This window comes from Protomyctophum parallelum, assembly GCF_964188405.1.
Source record: "Protomyctophum parallelum genome assembly, chromosome: 7".
In the NCBI taxonomy this organism is placed as follows: Eukaryota; Metazoa; Chordata; class Actinopteri; order Myctophiformes; family Myctophidae; genus Protomyctophum; species Protomyctophum parallelum.
Window position 1 is genome coordinate 1,693,568 of NC_139705.1, and position 13,895 is coordinate 1,707,462.

Here is a 13,895-nt window from a genome sequence, read left to right on the forward strand (position 1 = left end):
ATTGGCTGGCCCAGACAACGAGGCGGGACTCCCCCCCCCCTTCTTCTTCGTTGGTTTTTATTTTGACTCGAGTGGGTGGGGGATCCCGTTCATAGACTGTAACGGTAGCCACGCCCCTCAGAACATACGCGACTTTATGGTAATTTTTTTAATAATAATAATAAACTTTATTTGTATAGCACTTTTCATAATAAATGCAGCTCAAAGTGCTTCACAGGGCAGGACACAAAAATAAAATACAATAAAACACAAGTAGTTAAAATGATAGAACAATAGCAGAGAACAAAACCGAATATAAGAACATAAAATAAATAAAAACACATAAAAAGATTAAAATAAAAATATAAAAATAAAACTCAACTAAAAGCAAGGGTGAAGAGGTGAGTCTTGAGTTGGGATTTAAAAATGTCTACAGAGGGTGCGTGTCTGAGCTCGAATGGAAGTTTATTCCAGGCTGTTGGGCCATAGAAGCAAAAAGCTGCCTCACCATACTTTTTTGTGCACATTCTTTTAGGCACTTCAAGTAGGCCAGCATTGGAGGACCTGAGGGGGCAGCTAGGGACATATCTAGGTAGGCAGTCACGGAGGTACGGAGGTGCGAGACCATTGAGAGCTTTATAGACAAGTAACAGAATTTTAAAGTCAATCCTAAAAACAGCCGGAAGCCAGTGCAGTGATGCCAAAACTGGAGTAATATGTTCTCTCATCTTAGTTCTAGTTAAAACTCTAGCTGCTGCATTTTGGACAAGTTGTAATCTGTCAGTCGTTTTCTTAGGGAGTCCTGAAAAGAGTGCATTGCAGTAGTCAAGCCGAGAAAAAAACAAAGGCGTGGATTAGCGTTTTTGCATCGTCCAAGGACAAATGGACGGCTCTGATTCGTGCAATATTTCTAAGGTGAAAAAAGGCAATCTTGGTAACATGATTAATGTGTGAATTAAAATTCAATTCAGAATCAATAATAACCCCCAGGTTCTTTACTGTACTGTTACTTTCTACAGTCAGGTTGCCAAGTCTGCTAATTATTGATTATTTTTGCTCGCTAGAACCAATTATGAGAACTTCTGTCTTATCCTCATTTAGCTTGAGAAAGTTCTCACTCATCCAACATTTGATGCTAGACAGACAGGTCAACAGCGGGTCTAAAGCACAGGGATCGTCTGGGGCCACAGAAAGATATAGTTGGGTATCATCAGCATAGAAATGAAAATTGACTCCGTGATTGGTAATGAGTTCACCCAATGGCAGAATGTACAAGGAGAACAGCAGAGGACCAAGAATCGAGCCTTGTGGGACACCAGAACTGATGTCGTGTTTGTCTGAGTCAAACTCGGCTAGATTGACAAAGTAACTTCTGTTTGAAAGGTAGGAGGAGAACCAGGACAGGGCCGTACCAGACAGACCTATCCAGTGCTCCAGACGCTGTATTAAAATTGAATGATCAATCGTGTCAAATGCAGCCGTTAAATCTAGAAGTAAGAGAACGGATACATGTTTCTTGTCAGCAGACACCCTAAGATCATTCATTACTTTTACAAGTGCTGTTTCAGTGCTGTGACTTTTCCTAAAGCCAGATTGGAATTTGTTGTGCACATTATTGTTCTGTAGAAATACATCCAATTGATGAGAGATGCATTTTTCTAAAACCTTGCCCAGAAAGGGTAGATTTGAAATGGGTCGATAGTTACCCAAAACAGAGGGATCCAGATTATGTTTCTTTAGTAGGGGCCTAACTACGGCCGTCTTCAGTGAGTCTGGGAAGACGCCTGATTTTAGAGAGCTGTTTACAATTTTTAGGATATCTCCAATCACACTGTCTAAGACCTCTTTCAGAAAGGTGGTGGGAATTGTATCCAATGAACAGGAGGAAGATGTCATCTGTGATATGGTTTTGCGGAGTTCGTCTTCATCAATTGCGCAAAACGATAATAGGCTCCCCCTGGAGAGATCTACCCTGGGACCGTTAGCTGCTGTTTGAAGGTTTGCACTAGCAACAGCACCATTCAAAATATCAGCTCTAATGTTAAAGATTTTGTTATCAAAAAAGCATGCAAACTCATTACACTTAGCTTTAGAGGCCGGGAATGACTGCTTGTAGGACTGGGGGGGGTTTAAAAGTCGATCAATGGTAGAGAATAGGACTCTGGCATTTTTCTTGTTCTCGTTAATAATGCCATAGAAATATGCCTGCCTTGCTAGACGCAGGGCTTTGTTATAGGCGACTGTTGACTTTTTAAGAATCTCTAGGTGGGTGGTGAGTTTATTTTTTCTCCAAGCTCGCTCATCTCTACGACATTCTTGCTTCAGTGAGCGTGTATGCTCATTTAACCAGGGCGTCACTCTGGTGTTATGTTTCTTTTTTGTTTTCAAAGGAGCCACTATATCAAGAGCTGACTCTAGTTTAAGATTAAAAATTTGAACCATATCATTTACTGGGGGAGTATCGGGCAGGGGGGGGCCCAGATGATGAGGGAACTCGTCAGCTGCAGAAGAGCTAAAAAAAACGCTTTGTTATGGTATATTCAGTGATGTTTTCCTCTAGATCAGAGACAGTCTTATTAAAACACAGCAAATAGTGGTCTGATAGATCAGGCCTTTCAATAGTCCTTTCCACAGTGATGTTCATCCCTCTGGAAATCACCAGGTCCAGAGTGTGCCCATGTTTATGTGTAGGCCCAACAACATGTTGGATAAACTCAAAGGAGTGCAATAACTCTAAGAAACCCATAGCCACAGCATCTGTAGCATCATCCAGGTGCAGATTAAGATCACCTGAGATAAGAGTTCTGTCATAGTTCGTGGAGCAGATAGATAAAAGTTCTGATATTTCTGTTAGAAATATTGCTTTACTGCATTTTGGCGGGCGATAAATGCTAATCATTGGCATAGAGGATTTACCAAGTAATATAGTGGCCTGGTATTCAAAGGATGTAAAGCTGCCAAGGGTCAGAGCCTTGAATTTTAATGTGTCTGAAAAGATTATTGCCAGTCCACCTCCTTTCTTAGCCTCGCGAACAGAGCGAATGAAACTGTAGTTTGTGGGACAGGCTGGCGCTAGGAGAAAAGCTCCATCCGAGCCAAGCCATGTCTCTGTTAGAAAGATTATATCTAGCTTCTCTTTACAGATTATATCATTTACAGAGGAGGACTTATTTGTTAGTGATCTGATGTTAAACAAGGCAAGGTTAAGCTTGTTATCACATTTAGTGGGAGGAGTCTTGGGTCTACAGGGAATATGAATGAGATTTGATGGGGTGACTGTGCAAGGGATGAAATTAACTGAAGGTAGTCTTGTCCTAGTGAGGACAGGGATGGATAGCGGACAGGAGATGGAAATAGAATCAGCATGACCCAGGGGGAGATGCTCGTGGTTATTGTCGTGTGAGGCTAAGGTGGGATCATGCTGTGGAGCATGTCAGTTGCAGCTGAAAGCGATGAACTGGATATAATGAGTGCTTAATAACTTGGTGCCTTTGGGGTTGGGGTGAAGGCCATCTTGTTTATATAAATTATTGCGTGTCCAGAAACTATCAAAGTTGTTGATGAAACCAAGTCCTGTGGCGTGACAAAAGGATTTTTGCCATTCATGCAGGCTCCATAGTCTGCTGAAATGTTCAGGGCTTTTAGAGGGGGCCGGAATTGGGCCGGAAAAAATACAAGTTTTACCTAAGTTCTGTATGGTAGTGGCAAGTAGTTCTATGTCTTCCCTGAGTTTGGCAGAGAGCCTGCTCAAAACATCATTTGAGCCAACATGTAGAATTATTGTATGTGCTGTGGGGTGGAGGTTTACAATCGCAGGGGCCAAATTAATTAGATTCGACACTTTACCACCAGGGAGGCAATAATTAATGGCGCCAGGAATCACAACAGATCTAATCAAACTATCACCAATAATGATAAGCTCCGGAGAGCTATCTTTGCAGCCTGCGTTGTCGATAGACAGTTTGGACCAAAGGGGAATATTTTTTAGATTAACTACCGAGGCGGTACAAGTGGTGGAATCAGACACTGTGGGTGGGATTTCTGCAGTAATGTCAATTTCAATGCCGTCAATAGTGGAGTATGCTAATGCATCGGTGACGACATGGTTCTCCAAAATTGAGTCTTTGGGGGAACCCCCATTAACATTGCAGGCCGTAGCAACAGACGCGAGAGGCTCGTCTGGGATTTCCTTGGCGCTGGTGACGTCACAATTGGTCGCAGCTGTGTCCGGCAAGATACTATTGGGCGGTGGGGGTGGGGGAGAGAGCAGGGGGCTAGTGGTGGGCTGCTCGGGCAGTTGGATGGCAGGAGGTGAGGGCGTTCGTCTCCGCAAGCGTTTGCTGTGGATATTAACCGGGGTTGAGGGGCAGGAGCGCTTGTTGGACTTAGCGACGGGACGTTGTAGACTGTAGAGGGTTAGTTGGTGGGCAAGAAACCACCGACGCCTCAGCGCCAACCACACACTCCAGCGGAGTGGGGGATTGCAATCCATTAGCCACCGCTAGTACGGAGCTAGCCGCGGAATCCTGGGCAGCCAATGGGCTGAAAAAGTTCGCCAGTAGGGTACAGTTTGATGAGCGATCAGGAGAGAACCAGGGGAGAGAATGCTTTCTCCCGTTTCTGACAACTTCCACCCAAGAGGGACCCGGGATGGGACTCGAGCAGTGGGGTCTATTTGGATCCAGCTGCTCCAGTCTGGATTGTACCATCGACTTCCTCCGGAGGACATCATTTAGGAGACCCTCGATGGTACGGAGCTCGGACCTTAGGGCTGCCAGTTCGGGAACATCTGGGGTGAGTGGTGCCATCTGAGGAAAGAGAAATGTATCTGCCAGTACACAGTACAATAGACGGAAGTAGGTGGTGTTGATAGCACAGTGCTAGGCAGTTAGCCAACAGCAAGGAGCGGCTACTTACACACACGGACTCCAAATGGAGTCCAGTGCGTTGATCGGGTGAAATAGTTGTTTAGAGATGAGACGAGCTGAGATCCAGTGGTACTTACACACGAGGGTCCCAGAAGGGACCCACTGCGTTGAGAAGGTGTAGTTGTTGTTGTTGTTGTTGTACCGGCGTCGCAGGATGGCAGGCGATCGCCGTCGTTTTGGTACTAGTCTTTGACCACAGTGAATTATGGCCATCAAACCATGAAGCACTATCAGCGATGTTTAAGAACATGTATAAAATAAAAGAAAACAGCAGGCTAAAGTGTCACATAGACAGAGCTTCTGACAGTGAACGCCGTGGTGCAGCGACACAGCGTTGACGCATGCCTAGTAGTAGTAGCTGTAACTAATAAACTAATAAATGGGACCATAATTTTCCAAAAGAATATTATGACATTAGAAATTAGACTTTAAACTAGTGACTGGAAGCAGAAAGTATTCGGTATTAGGTGAAGTTGGGCCCAAATACATGGATCTCTATGGAGCTATGGGGTTTTTTGAGCCCAATGACAGCACCACAACAGGCCATTATATGAATTTTCAGGAAATCCCGATTTCCTTAGTGGCTTCACAAAATATCTGTCTGACTGCCCCCCTGACACACACACACACACACACACCAGAAGTAGTAGGCTAGTGTTTAGGTTTCAGTTTTCAGGTATAGGATATAAATAGCCTAGCTTTTGTTTTAACTTTAGGAGCTGACTAGTTTTAGTTACCATTGAGCTAATAGAGCCTGTTCGCTCATTTTCACGATATTTATCTGTGAAAATGAGTCACTAAATGCAATCTCTCAAGGACAGATTCCCAGCTGCGCAACTGAATCTGTCATTCAGACCATGTGTACATTGGGGATTAGTGGAATGAAAACAAACTTAAGCGCCCCGGAAGAGGAAGGCTGAGGGCGGACCAAGTGGGTCAACATCCTGTTATCCACGTTCTATTGGACGGCTGCTCCAGAGGAAACAAACAGCAGAGGGCACTGTTTTCTTCCTTTGAGCTATAGGGGTCCTTGGCCTGAAATGCTGAAGACACCTGATGCAAACAGATGAAACTAGAAAAAGTGCCCCTCGGGGCACAGTTCTGGTTGTGGCCTCCTGGTGGCGCTATAATAGGCCAATGTGAAAATTGCCTTGGATGGCAATTGGATGATTTGAGGCATTTTGTTCCAAAAATGTGTTTTGCAAAAATCCACCTGTTGGTGGCGCTGTAACAGGCCAATGTGGAAAGGGTGGGATATATTCCTCAGCCTAGTAGAAAAGTCACGTAAATTGCACGCTGCGTTCATGATTTGAGGCTTTTTGTTCAAAACGGGCAAATCCTGCAAACTTTGAAAGCCAATGTTAGCCAATTAGGATGGAATATAAAATATCGGACAGATCAGTCTTGAACACATGACCATAGAGATAGTGTATAACGATTTGCGGGATTTTTGGACAGAATATGGAGGAGTAATATAAAAAAAAATCTTTCTCCAAAAGTCGGCCTCCTGGTGGCGCTATAAGAGGCCGTTCTGGAAAATGTGGCGCAGAGGTTCATCGTTGGAATCCACAGAGTGTGTGCGCAGAATTTGGCATCGACCGGGTTAACGGTGCCGGGGATTAGCTGTACACAGACGGACACAGTGACACAAACACACACGGACGGAGTGCAAAAAATACTTTCTCCCCATGCCTTCGGCCTGGTGGAGACAAAGATAAATGGTTTACCGCCAGGGTGGCGACGGATGAGATGACCTTGGTGAGCGGTAGAGCTACGCAACCCACGACCCACCACATGACAGGAACCCCCTCGTCTTCATCGCCCTTCATCAGTGGCTCGTCTTGTCTGGAGGCTGCGGGGTGCACTGTGGTGACGTTGACCATGACGCCTGTCACCTCCGTGACCACTGTTGTCACGGGGGCCGGGGTCACACACACTGCAACGCATTCACAAGGCAGAAAAAACAACTAAGTGCACATTTGAAGGAATTTCCAAATTAAATGGCCAGTGGTGTAAAGTAACTGAGTGTATTTCCTTAAGTACTTGGAGGTATTTGTACTTTAGTATTTCCAATATCAAATACTTTTACTAGTACTTCACTACATCTCAGAGGCAAATATTGTAGGCCTACTTTTACTCAACTACATTTATTTGAAAATCTTACTACTTTGTATAGATTTTGGATTCACACATTAACCCTTCCGCTATATAGGCTATTTAGACCATTTGAAAATAGCCGATCTACAAGCTCACACATTTTGTATTTATTAAATACTTTAGAGAAATGCTGTAATTGTTTTTAATTCATGAAAAGTTGGGATGTATTTTCATGTTTTTAAATAGTATAGGCCTAGAGTGAACGGGGGAAAAAAGGGAAACTGCCCATAGATCCGATGTCCCGTTAGTCCGAACATGCACTGCTCCCGGGCTTGCGGTTAGGTTTAGGTTTGCTCCAGTGCTTGCGGTTAGGTTTAGGTTAGGGTTAGAGATAGGGATAGTAATTTCGGAACAATGAACCTTCTGACTAATGACACGGCACCAAAAATGGGTCCATGACCCAAACATGGGGCGTCCCGAGTCTCCCTGTTTGGGAAACGATGCCAGCCCCGCAGTGGGACCTTTTGGGGTATATCCTTTTTTTGTATTTTTGTCTTATAAAGTATTCAATCAATCATACTGTGTCTAGGTATTACCTAGAACAGTCAGGTTGGTGTAGCTCTCGTGGTTCTGTCGTCCTATCTTTACAACTTTGCACTTATAGAAGCCCGAGTCCTCCCGGGTCACAGCAGGCAGGACCAGTACACCGTCGTCTCTGATGTCCATCACCCGCGAAGAGTTCGGAAACGTCTGGAGGTCATCGCCCGTTTTCTTTATTCCACTGGGACATTTTGACAAGTCCTCCTTATCGCACTGCCATGGAGAATAAGAACAGAACAAATGCATTCATATAGCCTACTGTAGATTGGTCGGGGTCGCGGGGCAACCCGTGCCCTATATATCAAGGGCAGGTTCTGTTGCTCATTTGAGGCCTGAGCTGGCGCCAAGGTGTCGATGTATTCGACCATTGTGGTGTCGGATGAGGCGCCCTTGCCTTCATACTGGGTGAGGGCAATAGCCTTCAATCTGGCATGGCAGGTTTTGGCGCTGGGGTGGATGACATTATCTGCCCTCAACTGCGAATGCAGATTTTCATTTGCATCCGTGGAGATGCGCCCAGTATGGAAATTGTTGAGGGCTGATACCTGTCCTGTCAGCTGCACCATCCAGCCCCTGTTTGCTGGAAGAAAGGAAGGGGGGACTGATGGCAGTTGCTGCTCCAGTTCCTCTGGGAACAGTGCAGCACCTGCCATCACCAGCATGGTGGTGGTTGCCATTCTCACCCCAGTCTGAGATGGCTTCCAGGCTGTGAATAAAATTGATACATTTAGTATTGTAAGTCTCATAACTGCTGCCATTAATTCTGCTTTTAATTGTTTGTCTCAGAGGCACTTACGCTGTTGTGTTCCCTTTTTTTTTTTAGCGAAACACTATGGCAGTGAATGTTCGCATGAACTCCTGCAGCCTCTCCAATTTCCAGGTCGCCCCAGCAGTGGCGTTAGGTGGATATAGTGCTGCGTAAATCAAACATATTTCATTAGTGTCAAACAGAAGGAGCAAGCACTGCCTGGGTTCAGTGGCATTCTTAAACAGGTGTTCTTCAGTGAAACAGGTAGGTGTGTGTGTGTGTGTGTGTGTGTGTGTGTGTGTGTGTGTGTGTGTGTGTGTGTGTGTGTGAGTGAGACATTATGTGTAACATTATGTGTAGTGTTGTTGGTGTACAGGTAATAGAGCATGCACCTCCACTCTAGCCAGTAGGCAGTACAAGAGTAAAAAATAGAGTCCGCAACACTGGACACTTGATTCAACGTTTCGATCACTAGGATCTTCTTCAGGAATTAATTAATTCAACGTTTCGAAACGTTGAATCCAGTGTTGCGGACAATTTTTTTTCCTAGTGTTGTAGTGTAACATGCAAAATCACACACCTTTTGTTCATTGTTTCTTGCTAGTTATAATAATGTTGTTTCTGTGTAATACAGATGGATTGCACAGGAGTTCAAGCCAGAGGAATGCCAGTAAGTAAGGCAAGTAAGGTGAGTGAGTGAGCGTGTGATTGTGCATGCGCTGACCATAAAGGGGACCTCTCGATGTCATCAGGTCGAACCAGTCATTCACCAAATCAATGAACCAGGCTGTGCTTAAGGCCTCAGTTGGCAGTTGTTGACAGCTGCACCAGCATTCGTATGGCACTTGCAGTGCTGTGCAAATACACCTTATATGCAGGTAGGACCTGCAAAGAACATAAATACTGCACATACAGTACCCTGTCTGTCTGTCTGTATATAGATCTACCTGGTCATTGTATGTCATAGAAAGAGAAGGCACTTTCAGTATTTTATACTCTCAGAGCCAGATTTATTAAGCCTTTTGGACCTCATTTTAGATACTGTCTGCACTTAAATTTCATTTAAGATGCAAGGCCTTTGTACATATACCAAACTGTAAATGTGCATGTGTTGTTAGTGCAACATACTTTCATTTTATCGAAGCTGTTGCGTGTTGATATGGCTCTTTGTGACAGACCAGGCACCGGTTTCTCTGCCATGTCAGCCTGCACAGAGATCACCTTCTCAATGGCAAGTATAGACACCTGGAAATCATTTCAAGCAGAAGTAGGTAGATTTTGTCATTTCAGTAATTCAGTAAGTATAGCTCATTTGGGGTGATCATTCATAAATGTCAAAACCTATTTGCTTTTTGTTATTTGGTGATCTGAGTAGCATCCCATTAATAAATGTACTCACTGTATCACCAGGCAAGCTGTTGTTCCTGACTATGTCATCTGGTATGACAAAGTCGTGGTTACACAGTGCCGTTTTCATGCATTTGAGCAGGTGGGGGGTGTCAGGACAAAAGAACAAATATGCTCCATCAAAACATGGATGGGCAATGTATGTCCTGTCCATCGATTGGCCGTTATGAAGGCCAGCCTCCCGCCACATCGCCTGGTTGGATGAGTCCATGTCAGAACACTAGAAGGTGATATAGAAGGTAAGAACATTCATTGACATAATTTTAATAGCAAAGCTGAGAATTAAGCTTTTACAAAGCCAATAACTGGTTTGTTCATAGGATGTGGTGGTAAATTAAAGGCTAAAGCCTGAACGTACCACAGCAACGACTTGTATGCCGCGCTCTCCACATGCCACAATGATGGATTTCATGCAGGCCCAGAGATCTTTCCCTGACATCGAAGGCCCAGTATAGTCGTAAGCCACAACCTGCTTAAAATCTTTCGTTAAGGAGGCCAGAATCGTCGTCAGCACTTTAGTGGCCAACATCCCATTTTTTGGGGGGGCAAGGTTACTGTACCCAAAATAGTTTTGCTCCCTGCGTCATATTGCATTTCTTTTTTGATGGCCATTTCATCAATCTATTAAAAAAAGGAGAAAAATATATATATTCCATTAAAATGTGCAGATGAAACAAAATACTTTATGTATGGGAGTGAAACAATTTCTTGTCAATAAGCAACATGACTAAGTTCAACAGTGTGCAGTCATAAGTCTGTATGTCTGTTCTGTAAGTGTGCCTTTTGGAAAATACTATACTGTGTATGTATTTGTTGTTAATCATTCTGATTTTAACGTACTGATGAAACTACCGGTATACAAATGAACTATACATTTTTATTTTAAGGTACCTTCAGGACAGCAAGGCGGGCACTGGGAGGAAGATGCTGCAGTTTCAGCACCATTAAAGGATCAGTTCGCCACTATTACATGGCCTTTGTCATGCTTTAGTATGATATCCGTTCATGAAAACAATACAAAAAAAAAAAAATGGCCAAACCGCCGCAGAGAACGAGTCATGTAATGAGCCGAGGCACGGTAATCTCATTTCCTACAATACCCACAGTGCATTGCGCGACAGACAGACCGGCACTGGGAGACAGAGGCAGCCCCCCAGGAGGAAGCTGAAAGTTTCTCGTGTTTGTTGTTGAAAGCGATAGAAGTAATAATAATAGCTAATATTTAGCGGTAGTAATAGTAACAGCAGTAGTGGTGGTATAGTAGTTAGTAGTCTCTGGTAGTAAGTAAGTAGCGTAATAGTAGTGATTTCGAACGTGCGCACTGCTGCGCAGCGTCCGACTCGAAATTCCACTGGCTGGCTTTGTTTTTAGAACTATGAAGTACAGATGCAATCCCAGCTGTACTGGAACCACTTTGAGTGTGCAGTGAACATTTAACCAACGCAGATATCTTCCAGTTCGACCGCAATCTAATGGAATAATTGACGCGGAACATCATCATCGAAGCATAAGTTGCAGAACAGAGGTATGTCGTAATAAACGAAATAAGCTACAATGCTGTGTACACCAGACACTGAATGAATGGCAATTGCATTACAGGAGACCACATGCATTTCCTTTCAAAATACATTTATAAACATCACAACAACAACCACGTGTAACAACACACGTGGTTGTTGTTGTGATGTTTATAAATTAATTTGACATACCGAGTGTCTGATGCTTACAGCTGGAGGAACACCCTCCACATAAACGCCACCATTTTTACTAGCTTGTACATTTGCTATTTAAAGAAAAATTGCTAAAATGAAAAACCTTATTGTTTACCATATTGTCTCATGATTGGTCAGAGGCCCATAATTGCATAATACTTTATTTGATGCAGGAGCTGGTGGCTGTCTTCGACTCAAGAGATGAAGAAGTGGCTTTCAAGGAACTCCCAAGTATACAGTATATTATATAGATATACAATTTACTTTGTATGTTGCTATTGAACACAATCTGTATTGATAAATCAATGTGATCTCATTTTCAAATATTAGACATGTACTACTCCTAAGCCTTTACCAATATTGTTGTGCTTTTACTGAAGTACATTTTTAATTCTGGACTTTTACTTGTAACAGAATATTTCTATATAGCAATATTATATTGATCCTTTTTCTTCTGGGATTCTTGCACACTGTCCGATTTTTGTAATCTGAGTAGGAGGACAAACTTTGCCTGTGTGGCCTTGTTTTTTAAACCCTATGTTACAGTACAATAAAACACATTCACTGACAAAGTCACACTTATTTCCATTGTGGTCTTGTTTGTATAAACAGACATGTGAATGATTTGTATCACGTGGCCCTTGATTCAATATCATGACAGTTTGAGCCTCAGAGTATTAGGAATTGGTCAAAATGTATAAATACAATAGGCCTACATGAGAAAAAATAAAACAAACTTGACATCAAATCAACTATCTTTTAATAGTACTGATTTACATAAATCTATTATATAAAAACAGGGGTCTATGGTTGAACTGGAAACTAACAAACAACATGTACAATCATACAAGTGCATTAGTCAGAGGTCACAGGGCAGGTGGTTCTGCATGATGACATGTCGCTGGAGAAGCTTCTGGCCAGGACAGGAGACACACATGCTGTGGCAAGAGAAGACAAGAGTCAGTAATGGTGAAAGCACTAAATGATTACTGGAATGGACAACTGAGTGTGTAGGCTATGTACAGTATGTTTCATGTGATGTACACTTTGGTATTGGACTGTTAAGTTTACCGACCAAATTAGTAGGTAGGCTACAACAGAGTATAAAATATCAATCATAATAATAAGCAGACTTGGCAACCTGACTTGTAGAAAGTATTCACACAATCATGTTACCAAAGATTGCCTTTTTTTACATTTAGAAATATTGCTTGAATCAGAGCCTGTCAGTCATTAGATGATGCAAAAACACTGATCCATGCCTTTGTTTTTTCTGGGCTTGATTATTGCAATTCTGGACTGCAGAATACTGTCAAAGAAAACAACTGAATCTGTGACCTTCCAACCTACATGACTGCCTTCTATTTCAATGTTTTATGCCTTGCGTTTTTCTCTCCATTGCTCTGTAAAGCACTTTGAGCTGCATTGCATGTCATGAAAGGCGCTATACAAATAGTTTGATTATGAATCAGTGCAAGGCACTTTGCTTGAGTAATTTGTACAATGTTATCATCAGTTTTATAGTATAGTTTGTTGATTACTTTTGATGCAGTAATGATATATTCTTTCTTTTGAGATATTACAAAAGGTTAAGTCAATTCACTGTCATCTGGGGGCAATGCCATGCTAGTGTGATTTAACAGATACAATTCAATACTACAGTGTGAAACAGTCTGTGTGAGACATATTTACTACATTTTACAGGACCTTGGTTGACCACTGGTCTTTGTAAAAGCATATATAAATATAGCTCTGATCGATAGCACTAATGTGTTAAATGCAACGCATTAGAGCTATGGACCAGAGATAATATAACTATGTGAACCTTTATAGAAAATTATATTCCCCCATCTAGTTTTCTAGGCGGTCAAACAAAATACAGTAAATACATTAATGTGCTGTGTGTATAAAGTTTGAGTTGAGTATGTATGTATGGCTCACCATCAGTCCATCAAAGAGGTCTTCAGCTTCATCAGCATTCTGTACCCATATGGGCTGACCTAGTGAATGGACACAGGTATAACACTTGAATGTTTACATTGCTAGTCCTGACACATACGAACGCTCAGAATGTGTAGGGAGAGGAGGGCACATATGGGGCTCGCTAGAGCGTCATGTGAGCCATGCCCATGGCTAATACATCGCTTCAGATGGCATGCCATACAGTTTTTAATTGAATGGTTGAATGAACACCGAAAATGTGTAAACTGAAGCAGTGCCTAGCCTCTGACAATTATGTAAACAATACGGTGTGGCGATACGCACAAAACAAATACATTGAACACTTACTTCAATCTGAATGTCCCTCTTGGTCCATCGGGCTCCGGTTGCAACTTCCAGTTTGAGGCATCCTGAACGCATGTCCCCACTTCTCAGTAAAACAGTCCATGTCCCCACTTCTCAGTAAAACAGTCAACACTATCT